The 16346-nt window shown below is 43.1% G+C and overlaps 1 long non-coding RNA gene across 1 annotated transcript in view; it reads left to right on the top strand.

The window, feature by feature from the left end:
• Positions 1–15192: 15192 nt before the first annotated feature.
• The window catches only part of LOC137638266 (uncharacterized), a 13845-nt gene continuing 12691 nt past the window's right edge, over positions 15193–16346 (top strand). The window contains exon 1 of the long non-coding RNA XR_011043973.1: positions 15193–15295. This is a non-coding gene — a long non-coding RNA (uncharacterized lncRNA). The remainder of the gene's footprint in view (positions 15296–16346) is intronic.

Here is a 16346-nt window from a genome sequence, read left to right as displayed (position 1 = left end):
TTTTGCGTCTCATTTTGCCCTACAAATTCTATGTATGCTATATAAATAAATGTGTCAGAGCACTTATTATCCTATTATTTTGAGAATATTCTGAACATACTCTATATCTGTTCTAAGTGAACAATATGTTATTTTTATTACTAAAATAAATTTTTGAATATACTTACCCGATGATCATGTAGCTGTCAACTCCGTTGCCCGACAGAAATCTACGGTCGGGATACGCCAGCGATCGCTTATACAGGTGGGGGTGTACTCACCAGCGCCATCTGTGGTCAGGTACTCCAGTACTTCTTGTCAACAAGACCTCAATTTTCTCCTCGGTCCACTGGTTCTCTATGGGGAGGAAGGGCGGGTCATTTAAATCATGATCATCGGGTAAGTATATTCAAAAATTTATTTTAGTAATAAAAATAACATTTTTCAATATTAATCTTACCCGATGATCATGTAGCTGATTCACACCCAGGGTGGTGGGTGGAGACCAGTATACATGTTAACAAAGAAGCTAAGTATCCCGTATTTCATTTTTATTAGTTATTCAAAATAACAATAAAAAATAAATAAGTACCTGGTAAGGAAGTCGACTTGAACCATTACTCTGCCTTTAATAAGTACGTCTTCCTTACTGAGCGTAGCGGTCCTCTTAGGATGCTGAACGACTCTTAGGTGGCTAAAGTATAAAGGGCTGCAACCCATACTAAAGGACCTCATCATAACCTCTAACCTAGGCGCTTCTCAAGAAAGAATTGACCACCCGCCAAATCAACCAGGATGCGGAAGGCTTCTTAGCCGACCGTACAACCCAAAAACAACAATAAAAGCAATCAAGAGAAAGGTTAAAAAAGGTTATGGGATTATGGGAATGTAGTGGCTGAGCCCTCACCTACTACTGCACTCGCTGCTACGAATGGTCCCAGGGTGTAGCAGTTCTCGTAAAGAGACTGGACATCTTTGAGATAGAATGATGCGAACACTGACTTGCTTCTCCAATAGGTTGCATCCATAACACTCTGCAGAGAACGGTTCTGTTTGAAGGCCACTGAAGTAGCCACAGCTCTCACTTCATGTGTCCTTACCTTCAGTAAAGCAAGGTCTTCTTCCTTCATATGAGAATGAGCTTCTCTAATCAGAAGCCTGATGTAGTAAGAAACTGCGTTCTTAGACATTGGTAGCGAAGGCTTCTTAACAGCACACCATAAGGCTTCTGATTGTCCTCGTAAAGGTTTTGACCTTTTCAGATAGTACCTAAGAGCTCTGACTGGGCAAAGTACTCTCTCCAGCTCGTTACCCACCAAGTTAGATAGGCTAGGGATCTCGAACGATTTAGGCCAAGGACGTGAAGGAAGCTCGTTTTTAGCCAAAAAACCGAGCTGCAAGGAACATGTAGCCGTTTCCGATGTGAAACCTATGTTCCTGCTGAAGGCGTGGATCTCACTTACTCTCTTAGCTGTTGCTAGGCATACTAGGAAAAGAGTTTTTAATGTGAGGTCCTTGAAAGAGGCTGATTGGAGCGGTTCAAATCTAGATGACATCAGGAACCTTAGGACCACGTCTAGATTCCAGCCTGGAGTGGACAACCGACGTTCCTTAGAGCTCTCAAAAGACCTAAGGATGTCCTGCAGATCTTTGTTGGAGGAAAGATCCAAGCCTCTGTGGCGGAAAACCGCTGCCAACATACTTCTATAACCCTTGATCGTAGGAGCTGATAGGGATCTAACGTTCCTTAGATGTAACAGGAAGTCAGCAATCTGGGTTACAGTGGTATTGGTTGAGGAAACTGCATTGGCCTTGCACCAGTTTCTGAAGACTTCCCATTTAGATTGATAGACTCTGAGAGTGGATGTCCTCCTAGCTCTAGCAATCGCTCTGGCTGCCTCCTTCGAAAAGCCTCTAGCTCTTGAGAGTCTTTCGATAGTCTGAAGGCAGTCAGACGAAGAGCGTGGAGGCTTGGGTGTACCTTCTTTACGTGAGGTTGACGTAGAAGGTCCACTCTTAGAGGAAGAGTCCTGGGAACGTCGACCAGCCATTGCAGTACCTCTGTGAACCATTCTCTCGCGGGCCAGAGGGGAGCAACCAACGTCAGCCGTGTCCCTTTGTGAGAGGCGAATTTCTGAAGTACCCTGTTGACAATCTTGAACGGCGGGAATGCATACAGGTCGAGATGGGACCAATCCAGCAGAAAAGCATCCACGTGAACTGCTGCTGGGTCTGGAATCGGCGAACAATACAATGGGAGCCTCTTGGTCATCGAGGTAGCGAACAGATCTATGGTTGGCTGACCCCACAGGGACCAAAGTCTGCTGCAAACATTCTTGTGAAGGGTCCACTCTGTGGGGATGACCTGACCCTTCCGGCTGAGGCGATCTGCCATGACATTCATATCGCCCTGAATGAACCTCGTTACCAGCGTGAGCCTTCGATCTTTTGACCAAATGAGGAGGTCCCTTGCGATCTCGAACAACTTCCTCGAATGAGTCCCCCCCTGCTTGGAGATGTAAGCCAAGGCTGTGGTGTTGTCAGAGTTCACCTCCACCACCTTGTTTAGCTGGAGGGACTTGAAGTTCATTAAGGCCAGATGAACCGCCAACAACTCCTTGCAATTGATGTGGAGTGTTCTTTGTTCCTGATTCCATGTCCCCGAGCATTCCTGTCCGTCCAATGTCGCACCCCAGCCCGAGTCTGATGCGTCCGAGAAGAGATGGTGGTCGGGGGTCTGAACAGCTAACGAAAGACCTTCCTTGAGAAGAATGCTGTTCTTCCACCACGTTAGAGTAGACCTCATCTCTTCGGAAACAGGAATTGAGACCGTCTCTAGCGTCATGTCCTTGATCCAGTGAGCAGCCAGATGATACTGAAGGGGGCGGAGGTGGAGTCTCCCTAACTCGATGAACAGGGCCAGCGATGAAAGTGTCCCTGTTAGACTCATCCACTGCCTTACTGAGCATCGGCTCCTTCTCAGCATGCTCAGGATGCACTCTAGGGCTTGGTTGATTCTTGGGGCCGACGGAAAAGCCCGAAAAGCTCGACTCTGAATCTCCATACCCAGGTAAACAATGGTCTGGGATGGGACGAGCTGGGACTTCTCTAAATTGACCAGGAGGCCCAGTTCCTTGGTCAGATCCATAGTCCATCTGAGATTCTCCAGACAGCGACGACTTGTGGGAGCTCTTAAAAGCCAGTCGTCTAAATAGAGGGAGGCTCTGATGTCTGCCAAGTGAAGGAATTTCGCAATATTCCTCATCAGTCGCGTAAACACAAGAGGTGCCGTGCTTAGGCCAAAACACAGGGCTTGGAACTGGTACACAACCTTTCCATAGACGAATCTCAGGAAAGGTTGGGAGTCTGGATGGATGGGGACGTGAAAGTATGCGTCTTTCAGGTCTAACGAGACCATCCAGTCCTCCTGCCTGACCGCTGCTAGGACCGACTTCGTCGTCTCCATAGTGAACGTCTGCTTGGTGACATAAGCATTGAGCGCACTGACGTCCAGCACCGGCCTCCAACCTCCTGTCTTCTTGGCTACCAGGAAGAGACGGTTGTAAAAGCCCGGGGATTGATGGTCCCGGACTATGACCACTGCCTCCTTGTGTAGCAAGAGCGACACCTCTTGTTGCAACGCTAGCCTCTTGTCCTTCTCCTTGTAGTTGGGAGAGAGGTTGATGGGAGATGTAGCTAGAGGGGGATTGCGGCAGAACGGAATTCTGTATCCCTCCCTCAGCCACTTCACAGACTGAGCGTCTGCACCTCTGCTCTCCCAAGCTTGCCAGAAGGTCTTGAGTCTGGCTCCTACAGCTGTCTGGAGAGGAGGAAAGTCAAAACTTGCCTCTTGTGGACTTGGAACCCTTCTTGGGCTTGCCACGGTTACTGTCTGCACGGGTACCTCCTCTGCTGGAGGTTCTGCCACGAAAGGGTGGGATGAACCTGGAAGCAGGAGTATCAACTGCTAGAGGGCGGTAAGGTTTAGACACGGAAGGTAAGGTCTTAGCCTTACGTGCAGAAGAAGCCATGAGGTCATGCGTATCCTTCTGGAGAAGAGAGGCAGTCATCCCCTTAATTAATTCCTCCGGAAACAGACACTTGGACAGAGGAGCAAAAAGTAACTCTGACCTCTGGCAAGGGGTGATACCAGCAGATAAGAAGGAGCACAGATGTTCCCTTTTCTTGAGGACCCCTGATACATAAGAAGCCGCAAGCTCGCCAGACCCATCCCGTATTGCCTTGTCCATGCTGGACATGATCAGCATGGCTGAGTCCTTGTCAGAAGGGGCAGTCTTCCTGCTTAAGGCTCCCAGGCACCAATCGAGGAAGTTGAATATCTCGAAGGCACGAAAGACTCCTCTTAACAAGTGATCAAGATCTGTAGGGGACCAGCAGATCTTCGAACGTCTCATAGCCAACCTGCGGGGAGAGTCAACCAGACTTGAGAAGTCGGCCTGGGCAGAGGCAGGAACCCCCAAGCCAGGTTCCTCTCCCGTGGCATACCAGACGCCCGACTTAGAAGCCAGCTTGGGAGGAGGAAACACAAAAGAGGTCCTTCCCAGTTGCTTCTTGGACTGCAACCAATCCCCCATAACCCTCAAAGCTCTCCTTGAAGATCTGGCAAGAACAAGCTTGGTGAAGGCAGGCGCAGTAGGCTGCATGCCCAGAGCAAACTCGGAGGGAGGAGAACGAGGGGTTGCAGACACAAAGTGTTCAGGGTACAACTCTCTGAACAAAGCAAGGACTTTGCGGAAGTCTAAGGAGGGTGGCGAAGACTTGTGTCCTTCAACATCAGAATGAGGATCATCAAGATGAGCAGCTTCATCCTCAGAAGCCTCCTCACCCGACAGTTGAGTTGTAAGAGGCAAAGGCAGAGCAGCAAGCTGAACGGGTGAATCCTGCAGAACGGGTGCATGCGTACCTGCGGATCCATCATCATGCCTCTGCTGGACAGACTGTGAGCTGGCAACAACAAAAGCACAGGGCCGGTGTGAGGGAGGGTCTGCGGTGGTATGCAGAGCATGCTGTGAGGCATGCGGCTCATGCTGCATGGCATGCGGCTCATGCTGCATGGCATGCGGCTCATGCTGCATGGCATGCGGCTCATGCTGCATGGCATGCGGCTCATGCTGCATGGCATGCGGCTCATGCTGCATGGGATGAGGCTCATGCTGCATGGGATGAGGCTCATGCTGCATGGGATGAGGCTCATGCTGCATGGTATGAGGCTCATGCTGCATGGAATGCGGCTCATGCTGTAAGGTCTGCAGAGCATGCTGCATGGGCTGAGGACTGCGCAACTGTGGAGGAGCTCTCACAGGAGGAGGGATGTTAACCTTCTCTGCCTGATAATCCTGCATAAAAGCCGCAAGCTGAGACTGCATAGTCTGCAGCATGGACCACTTAGGGTCTACTGTGGTTGGAGCAGAGGCCTGTTGAGGGACCACTCTACCTCTCTTGGGAGGTGTGCAGTCATCCGATGACTGCGGCGAGTCCGAACTGACCCAGTGGCTACACCTGGGCCGTTGGACTAGCTCTGAAGGGACTTTACGCTTAAGCGGTCGTGAGACCTTAGTCCACCGTTTCCTCCTGGAAACCTCTTCCACAGACGAGGAATGTAAGGGCTCATTCGTCTGGGAGTGGAAGGGACGATCCTTAGCAGATACGTCCGCAACCACTGAGGATACATCTGTGCGCCGATCAAGGCCCGCCGAACCCTTTGGTCCTTCGACATTGCTTCTCCCCTGGGCTTGGGAGCTTGCAAGAGGTCCCGGACTGGGAGGACGACTGGCACGCACAGATGTATCCTCATGCGCAACACTGACACTGACACTATGCACAGCACTAGCACTAACACTTCCCACTGCACTCTTCGCTTTCAGCTCTCTGACATCCGCCAAGAGCTGATTGCGGTCACTAACCAACGACTCCACCTTATCACCGAGAGCCTGAATGGCACGCAACATATCAGCCATTGCAGGCTGAGCACTCGTAGCAGGTTCGGGGGTCACCACCACAGGGGAAGGAAAAGGTTGAGGGGCATGGGGAGAGGAAATAACCAAAGAGCGAGAAGAACTCCTCCTATCTCTCTCCTTCTCTAACCTACGAGTATATCTGAGGAATTCATTAAAATCGAATTCCGAAAGCCCAGCACATTCCCCACATCGATCTTCCAATTGACAGGATTTTCCCCTACAATTGGAACATACGGTGTGAGGATCAACAGAGGCCTTCGGAAGACGCCTATTACAAGCACTAACACTACATCGCCTATATTTAGGAACTTGGGAAGTGTCAGACATCTTGAATTCTAGAAGTAGTCAAAGGGGGAATTCCAAAGTAAAGCAAAGATCGTTAACCAATGAATCAAATTAATACCAAAAGCTTGCTAAGCTAAGGCTAAAGCTTCCTGTACAGCGAAGGCTAAATTTCAGAGCAAATACTTCACCAAATCGTGAACAAAAGACTCCAAAATCAACAGCGTATCCATATAGGTCTTGCCGGTGGCACGACAGAGGAAAAATTGAGGTCTTGTTGACAAGAAGTACTGGAGTACCTGACCACAGATGGCGCTGGTGAGTACACCCCCACCTGTATAAGCGATCGCTGGCGTATCCCGACCGTAGATTTCTGTCGGGCAACGGAGTTGACAGCTACATGATCATCGGGTAAGATTAATATTGAAAACTCATAATTATGTGTTATGGTATCAAGTATCAGTCCCTGGTAATGACTGATTTTATATCTGATTGCTTTACTGACTGTACAAATTTCCTACACGAATGAAAATCTGTCTACCTTGCTTACAACACACCAAGTGGACCAGGGGAGGTGTCAGTAATCCATACATACTTTGTTCCTTTCAGAATACAAACTATGTTTTACATGTATACGATGAGACTAATATACAAACTGGTTTGCTACATTGTTCATTGAACTCACAATCCTCGGGTTTTTTCCTAGAGTCTTCCATGACTCTTCCCTGTAGGGGGCAGGAAGCACTGACATAGTCCATGATCAGTTGAAAGGTGTATGACGGTAACACCATGTGTTTCTAGGTCTCGAAGACCAAGGAAAATTTATCCCGCGGTTATTGGCACTATTGGAAATCCACAGATACATAAATGCTCTGGTAAACTTCCATCAGGACGACATGGCCTAAGCCCAAAATCTATTTTTGGGTGAGGTAGCCATGTCGTCCTGATGGACCCACCCTCCTTTTACAAAGGATGAATGAATCCCTCCCAAACGTACTGTATCTGTAGCACCTCGCTAACGCTACAAAGAATGACAAGATGGCGCTGGGACGTGACGTCATACTGGCGCCCAACTATAGTACATGTAGGAGTGTTGCCTTATTAACGGCCCACCTACAATTCTTGCCACTTAACCCCTCTCGAAGCATAAACGCTATTAGGGGTGTAGATAGCTATGTGGCGTGTCAAGAATACGTCCTCTGATATGCGATATCCCTTAAGGCAAAAGCCAGGGATATTTGCGTCAGGAGTTAGAATTCTGGATACCTTAAGTAAAATTCTCTGGGATATATCACTGTAGTTAAATATAACCTAGGAAGCTACTATGAAGGAACTTCCATCAGGATGACATGGCTACCTCACCCAAAAATAGATTTTTCGCTTTGCTCAAAATCCGTTTTTAGACATCTTGTGAAAGACTGCCCAGATAGTTGGGAAAGATTAAACCGTGTACACATAACTAGTCAGGGTGTAGGGTCTGATGAAGGAAGTAATGAGTGTGGAGTCAGTGCTAGTGCTGATCAGAGTATAGTGTTATTCACAGAATTTGATAAGTCCGAAATCGCAAGATTTGGGATTGAGGCGGGTAGCTGTGCTGTTTTAGACAGTGCATGTTCAAGTACCGTTTGTGGGAAAACATGGCTTCAGGCTTATTTGAGTACATTGAGTGAGGAGGATAGGTTGTTAGTCGAGACCACAGATAGTAATAGGGTGTTCAAATTTGGAGGGGGTACACAGTTGAAGTCTCTTGGGGTGTGTAGTCTACCGGCTTCCTTAGTTGGGAATAAGGTCACAATTAAAACTGACATAGTTGATTCTGACATTCCTTTATTGCTATCAAGGCAGGCTATGAAAACTGCCAAGGTAAAGATGGATATCAAAAACGACTCTGGAGATTCTAGGAAAACCAATAGTTTTGAATATTACTTCTTGTGGACATTATTGTATTCCTCTTGATAATGATGTCAATGTTGAGAAGCAGGAAAACGCTGCGAAAAAAGGAATCGCTCATCAGATGACGAACGAGGGCACCATAGGGGGACAGGATATGTAACCGCTCCTCACGATACGTCCCTAATTATACACGATATCTTCGGATAGTCGTTCCGGGGGTTAGAACCCCGTGACACCTGACGGTCATTCTCTTGTAACATCACTCGCAGAAATAGTATACAGTAGGAAGCTGCTGAAGAGACCTTCCATCAGGACGACATGGCTATCTCACCCTAAAATAGTTTTTTCCTACGTCAAAATCCGTTTGTTGAGTGATGCTGGGATTTGGCGGGAACAGTATGCCCATGATTTGGAGAGAATTGAGAATAACTGTGTTTTGTGTAAGCAATTTAAGAGAACTCGACCTAGACCAGTGGTTGGTTTGCCCAGGGCAAAAAAATCTAATCAGGTTGTTGCTATGGATCTGAAACTTTGGCAGGAGGGAAAATGATCTTATAGATATGTGGTCTCGATACACACAGTTGGCTTTCGTAGATAGGAAGAAAACCACTAATGTGACTGATCAGATAATGAAACTGGATGGGAACTTTTGGGGTTATGGAGGGGGCATTGCTTGATAATGGTGGGGAATTCAGTTCAGATGAGATGGGGGATGTAGCTTTAGTTTTAGATGTAAGGATTAATACAACAGCTGCTGAAAGTCCATTTCAGAATGGGTTGTGTGAGCGAATACATGCAGTCACTGACATGATGCTTGTTAAGTTAAAAGTTCAATATCCTCGAACTCCTATGGATGTGTTGTTGAAGTGGTCAAATATGGCAAGAAATTTCCTCCAGATGTGGAATGGCTTTAGCAGCCACCAATTGGTTTTTGGGGAAAACCCTAACCTTCCAAACATCATGACTGATAAGGTTCCTGCATTGGAGGGCAAGACTGCCGGTGAGGTTTTTGCAAGGCATCTCAGTGCTCTACATTCATCTAGGCAGGCCTTCATACAGACAGAAGCCGAGGAGAGAGTGAGGAGGGCTCTGAGGAGTAAGGTTAGGAAGGCAGAGCAAATTTTCCAGCCTGGTGATTGTGTGTTTTATAAACGGGAGGGTCATGATCGTTGGCTTGGGCCTGGGAATGTGATTTGTCAGGATGGTAGGTTGATCTTTGTAAGGCATGGTGGTGCAATTGTTAGAGTATCACCAAATAGACTTATTAAGCATGGGGTTGGAGTTCAGTGGGTAATTTAAACCTGATGGTGCTGGGAACATAAGTAATAAAGCTGCGGGGTTAGATGGTGATGGTGATGTGGAGTGAGACTTGACATCGTTTGCTCATCGTTTGAGGGAAGCCGATACTACTGGGAATAGGGTTGAAAGCATTGAGGTGCAGTCAAGAGGTGCCAGTTGGAACAGAAAATGAAAGTGAGAATCGTTCAGTTCCTAAAATTAGACTTTGAATGCAGGAGAATGATTGTTGGAAAATATATGCTATAACTCTTACGAAAGCCGAACAGAACACGTCGGAGTGTCAGGAAGCAAAACAAGCGGAGCTGAAAAGACTATGTGACTCTGGCACTTATGAGGAGGTTCCTTTTTGGGGTCAGAAGTGTATTTCAACGAGGTGGGTTCTGACTAGGAAAGATTCTGGGATAAAAGCACGTTTGGTGGCGAGGGGTTTTGAGGAAGAAAGTACTTTTCAGAGCGATTCCCCAACAGTGGGTAAGAGTGCCATCTGATTGTTTTTGACAGTGGTAGCTAGTTTGGGGTGGGAAGTAAGAACTACGGATATTGAATCCGCTTTTCTTCAGGGAAGGGACCTTGAGAGGGATGTATACATTCATCCTCCTTGTGAGGTAAGAGTGGAGGGTGTGGTGTGGAAACTATAAAAGTGCCTCTATGGGTTGGAAGATGCTTCCAGACAATTTTATTTGTGTGTTAGGGAAGAGATGCAAAAAAATAGGATGTCAACGTGTGTTATTGAGCCAAGTTTATTTGACAAATTGTCTGGAAAGGGAAAACTTGATGGCACTTTGGTTACTCACAGAGATGACTTTTTGCATGTAGATACGAGTGTTTTTAGGGAGGAAGTTATGGAGCCATTGAGAGAAAGGTTTCTTGCCTGTAGGATGGAGGGAGGTCATTTTTCTTATGTCGGTTTTAGAATAGTGCAAAGTAAACATGGTTTTTTGCTTGATCAAAGTAGTTATGTAGATAGTGTGGAGATGGAGCAATTAGATCAAGAAAGGCTTTCGCAAAGGAGTTCGGAACTTTCAGCACTTGAGAAGACAAGTTATCTGTCTAATGTAGGTTCAATCAATTGGATTGTGTTGGGTTCAAGACCTGATGGGACTTTCGACTAGAGTGAATCCTGCAACCATGGAGGATTTAGTTAAGGCTAGAAGGGTTTTGAAAAGGCTACAAGAGTGTGAGTCTTATATTCTGTTCCCACGCATAGATGATCCTTGGTCTTTGTATGTTTTTACTAAGGCTGGGAGCACACTAGTGACTCTGTGGCGCCACAAAGCCACAGCATCGTGTGGTGGGGATGTGGTCTCCCATAGGTTTCCATTGTTTTCAAGTTTTGCCACGCAAACTAGTGACTGTGGCAAGCGACTGTGGCTCTCTGTCGCTCATCCCCGCCACAGGCGTGGTGTGACTTTGTGGCACCACAGAGTCGCTAGTGTGCTCCCGGCCTAATGCATCATCAGCTAATTTACCTGATGGGATTATTAGTTCTTTGTGTATTGTTATTTTTATTACTGATGGGAATAGATCAAGTCCTCTCACCTGGAATGCAAATAAGATAAAGAGGGTAGTTAGATCGACCTTGGCGGCTGAGACTTTAGCATTGTTGGAAGGATTGGAGGAGGCACTTTACCTTAGATCAATGTTGATGAAAATTGACACCATTGCTCTAGTTCCTGTTGTCGTTTATGTGGATAATAAGAGTATGGTGGAGGCTATTTATTCTACCAAACTGGTAAGTGGTAGAAGATTGAGAATCAATCTTGGGGCAATAAATATGTTAAAAAATGACGTAAAACAAGTTAAATGGTTACCAGGATCATCCCAGCTTGCTAATTGCCTGACAAAAAGGGGGTTATCAGGTGAACAGTTGCTTACTGTATTTCGTACAGGTCGCTTTGGGAATGTTGAGATCTAAATGTTGTTGCTTGGTTGAGTGTTGTCTTGCTGGTGTGTTCACTCACATATTTCATGATTGATGGATCTTTATTTTAGATGTCTTGTGTGGACAAGAAAGTCTAGGTTTTAAACGTGGCTGATTTTCAGTCTTGAAATTTTATGGAATTGTAGCTATAAAGGTTTTAGTTTTAGATATAGCTGGTTTTGAGTGCCATTTTTTATATTACATTGTATAATTTACTAGAAAATAAAAGAGAGAGGTGAGGCCGGAGGGTAGAGAGCAGGTGGTCTTTCTTTAGCGTGGAATCAAGGTGTCACAGCGGGAGCTCTCCCAGGACAGGTCGACCAGCAACGTACCTCGAGTATACCCTCAATCAGAAGGGTAATTACATAACATCTCCCTTCATTTAAAAGGTAGATATTTGTAAACATAGTTAAACAAACATAGGCTAATGGGTAATTTTCTATATTATTACATCGTGTGACTTCGCACAAGAAATATATGATTTCCTATAGCAAATAACGAGATTTAACCGATTTTGATGACCATTTCAATCGCAAACAAACAGATCAACCAATTCGGTTAGTTATAAGTTGACGAATTGGTTGATGTTATTACGGATGAAATGAATGAGAAAACCAGTTAAATCACGATATCTACTATAGGAAATCATATATTTCCTGTACGAAATCACACAATGAAATACAATACAAATGAACCATATAAATATTAACACTGTGGACATATATACTGAGTTAAAATATATAAACAACAGATGTCGGGGACGATAACATTAGCAACCTTACCAATGGTTGACAGAACTACCAACGGTGACGAATGGTACACAGCGTTACCAACGGCACGATGTCATTACTAGAGGTAGAAATAAATTTTTCCATACGTAAACTAAATAATACTTCTATAAAACTATTACACAATAAATAAAGAGTACCAAAAGGCCACAGAACCTAACAAACCCACCTAACCTTGCCTAGAAGTACCCCGGTCACAAAACACATATAATAAGGATGGGGGAATGACTTACCTTGATACACAGTACTACCAACGGAGACAAATGGTACACAGAACTACCAACGACACGATGGCATTACTAGAGCTAGAACTGCTAAATATCTCCTCAGATATATTCAATAATTTCTCCATATAACTGGTACGAAATATATAAAAAGTACAGAAAGGCCACAGAACCTAACAAACCCACCTAACCTTGCCTAGAAGTACCCCGGTCACAAAACACGAATAATGACTATTGAGGAATGACTTACTTTTATGAAGGAAACGTACATAATATTATCTTCCATGGGGGTAGCCGACTTTGGTCCAAAAAAGTACCTTTATAGGCCGTAACAGTATACCCACAACGACGTTTCTTCTTAGTTTTACGGATGGTGGTTACAGTAGAGCAATAAAACCCGTGAATGTCTGCCCTATAAGATAAAAGCGCACGACACTTGGGGCAGTTTAAACGTTGAGGAATAACATTGTGAGATTTAAGAAAATGATCAACATAACCTGAATTATCAACAAAATCACCATGGAATTGAGCCACTGCTTTTAGATACGGAATGCTGCAACCGGTACAAGTTTCTATAATATGTTCCATCTCAAAATACGGGAAAAAAACGCACTAGTAACGAAGGACGTGTAACTAGGTCAAAGGTTAAAACGGGAAAGGCAGGGGAACAATGGGTCGGAAAACAGCGCATACAGAGATAAAGGAAGGGGGGGTAGGGAGATATCTGAATAGGCCTAGAGTGATGATTGGTTAAGGGAAAAACAACGAACAAAAGAGTGAAAACATGAATGAACTAAATACGGAAACTAGACGAAAGAAAAGTTTTATAAGACACAGAGGAGAGAAAAGGAACTAACCAACAAAAATAAATACAAACAATATAGGAAGATAAAATGGAATGAACGGTAAATAACAGTGAATGGGAATATAAAATGAGGAGATCATACCAAGAATTAACTGGATAAAAAAACTAGTCCAGGGTAAGTATTTATGTGAAACCGGGAAGGGATAAAGAAATAACCCAACAAATAAAACCAATATAGGAAGGTAAAATGGAATGAATGATAAATAATATTGAATGGGAATAAAGAATGAGAAAATAACACTAATAAAAAGAGTAAAGGGGGAGTGGAAACTCCTGCGCAGGGGGGGGGGATATATGCGCAGATCGGAAACTGATGAAACGAACGTACGAACAAATGGGAAAGGAAATAACAAAACAAATAAACCCAATATAGGAAGGTAAAATGGAATGTATGATAAATTATATTGAATGGGAATATAAAATGAGAAAATAATACGGTAATAAAAAGAGTAATAATGGAGAGAAACTCCTGCGAAGGGGGGTTATATAAGCGAAGGACGGAAGGTGGGGCAAACGAACAAATGGGTGCTAATGTTAGCATGAAACGCTAACATTTGATCTACATCAGGTATGGAATGCTAACATTTAATCTACATCAGGCGTTGGCAGCACTGGTTACTGTATTACTACAAGAAATAACCTTTGAAACGGCTCCTCCCAAATATATCCAGGTATACTGATTTGTCTTTTTCTACGGTTATAATAAATACCAGAAAGAAATGTATAGAGAAGAAAAGGACTGAATTACGGTTGTATATCGGTTCCCCAGTATGTTTTCCCCACCCAAAACCCCGAGTCCCACTGGGGGTCCCCCATTATCGTCGGATATAGATGTATATATATTTCTGTAACTATTCATTTGCGACGGGAACGAGTGTTATTTTCGAAGGGAGCGTAATTTTTCCTATAAGAAAAAGTAGTTGGAATACTAGGATACATTGAGATGTAATAATATACAATGAAACCGGCTAATGCAGGTTTATATGGAGTCTATAGCCAAACTATATGTACTAGATCTTAAAATACTATATACTTTCAGTGTATGGTGTTATTTTTATTATTCTCAGGTAAATATTACTCATTTTATATCACACAATTATATAAATTATGGAAGATAATATTCTTAAAGGCATTAACGTATGACATTTGTCAAGATAAAATATTCGTGGTCGTTGAATATATTCTAGTTACCCTTAAATAATGTTTTCTCTAAAATAAAACTTGTATCGTTTTCTTTTTCCTAATGCCACTGATCTAGGGGTAACTTGCTTATAAATTTCACCCGTATACTATATATCAATTAAATATTAAATTAAATTCCTACGAATATCTTCTGAACTCCTATTATAATTCAATTAATCTATTAGAAGAATATTTAAAGATATCTTCAGTAAATTACTATAATTTTAGCTGATGAAAAGGCTATATAAAGCAGACAATGGTGGAGGTCCCTGATTGGTTGAAACACTTTCTTAACTAGGGGGACAACTTTTGGAAAATTATCCCCAAATCTGGGATCTTTTAGATGTGTTTTGGTGCATCAAGTGTGTGAATTCCCTTACGTCTGGTAAATGTATAACATTATCTAAATACTCATGAATAATTATCTAGTCTTCATTGAGACTTATAATGAAAGTGAATGACTTAATTACGTTTTATTTTTTTCCTATGGTATGACGTTCATTACTATTAGAACTTTATTAATATATCTTTCAGAGCACAAACTGAAATCAGAGCACAAATTAATCATTAATAAAACAAAATATACTGTATGTTGCTTTACAATTGGAACAATTAGAAATAAAAACAGAATAGATTATAATTACAGAAGGTACAGGAATACACTGTACAACATTTAATAGACTGCAAACTTAATTGTTGAAAAATGCCTGGAGAAATTACTTCTGGTCAGGGGAACTTTTAGGGATTGTCTAGGGATGTTCCTGACAGTGTAGACAGTAGAAGAAGATTCATTTCTCAGAGAAAGAGAGAGAGGAAGAAGGAACCAAGTCTCCTGACTCTCGTCTTTCAACCTGTGATCCTGCAAACAGTGAAGGCTCTTATGGGTAAGGAGGGACACATTTTACAAGGTGTTATTGATTCTATTATATTCTCGCGGTATCTTTAATGACTCAAAATACTGGAGATTCGAATATCTTGTAGGTGCTGTAGGTTTCCATGTGTTAAACTATCGAATTTCTTTAAGGGTCTTTTATTGGTGAAGAAACTTTATAAAAAAAAAAAATCTCAAAAATGGCCTTTTTAGCGTGTGTTGGTAATTCCATTAATCAGTGAGTGCTTATTAAATGAGATTGTTTCCAGATGTGGCTTTAACTTTTCAATTAATGAGATGGTGTATAACTGTAGTCGTTGTGTGGTTTTAGTTCCAATTAAGGATTCTGTAATCACCTATAATTGGAGTTGAAGAATGAATTAAGATAATACTAATGCCTGTAGCCGTAGGCCTAGATTTTATAATCCAAATCAACTGTCGATAATTTTTATGGATTTTTTTGTTCCCGTGGTTAAATAGAGGGTCGTATCATTTTAATATTTGCGCAATGTTTTATCAAAAAACGACAGAACTTTTTAATCACATACTTTGATTTAATCTGATAAGAAATTTGATAAGAGATTATTTTTCACATTTTAAAAGGGGTGAATATGATGGTGTAAACTATAGTGAAAACTATGATTTGTGGAATTATTTGCATTACAAAAGTGTAATTAAGAAACGAGGGTTTTAGGCGATGTGTGATGGAAAGTTGTTCGTTAGTTGACCAAAAATATAATTCATTGAGCAACTCAACATTCTCACAGAATCATTATTTTATTGATACACAAAATTAATTCTTCGTTATAAATATACATATATCATTCTTTTGAATACAAATGCATACAATCCTTGACACAAATATATACAATCATTTTGCTTTTAAGAAACAACCATTGTCTCACTTTACGTTAGTTTGATAACTCAAAGTATCGACCACACACCAATTAAGCTCTCTCTCTCTCTCTCTCTCTCTCTCTCTCTCTCTCTCTCTCTCTCTCTCTCTCTCTCTCTCTCTCTCTCTCTCTCTCTCTCTCTCTCTACTAAATACAGGAAAGCCGTAA

This window comes from Palaemon carinicauda, chromosome 3 (genome assembly GCF_036898095.1).
Source record: "Palaemon carinicauda isolate YSFRI2023 chromosome 3, ASM3689809v2, whole genome shotgun sequence".
In the NCBI taxonomy this organism is placed as follows: domain Eukaryota; kingdom Metazoa; phylum Arthropoda; class Malacostraca; order Decapoda; family Palaemonidae; genus Palaemon; species Palaemon carinicauda.
This window is presented reverse-complemented; position numbering and strand designations above follow the sequence as displayed.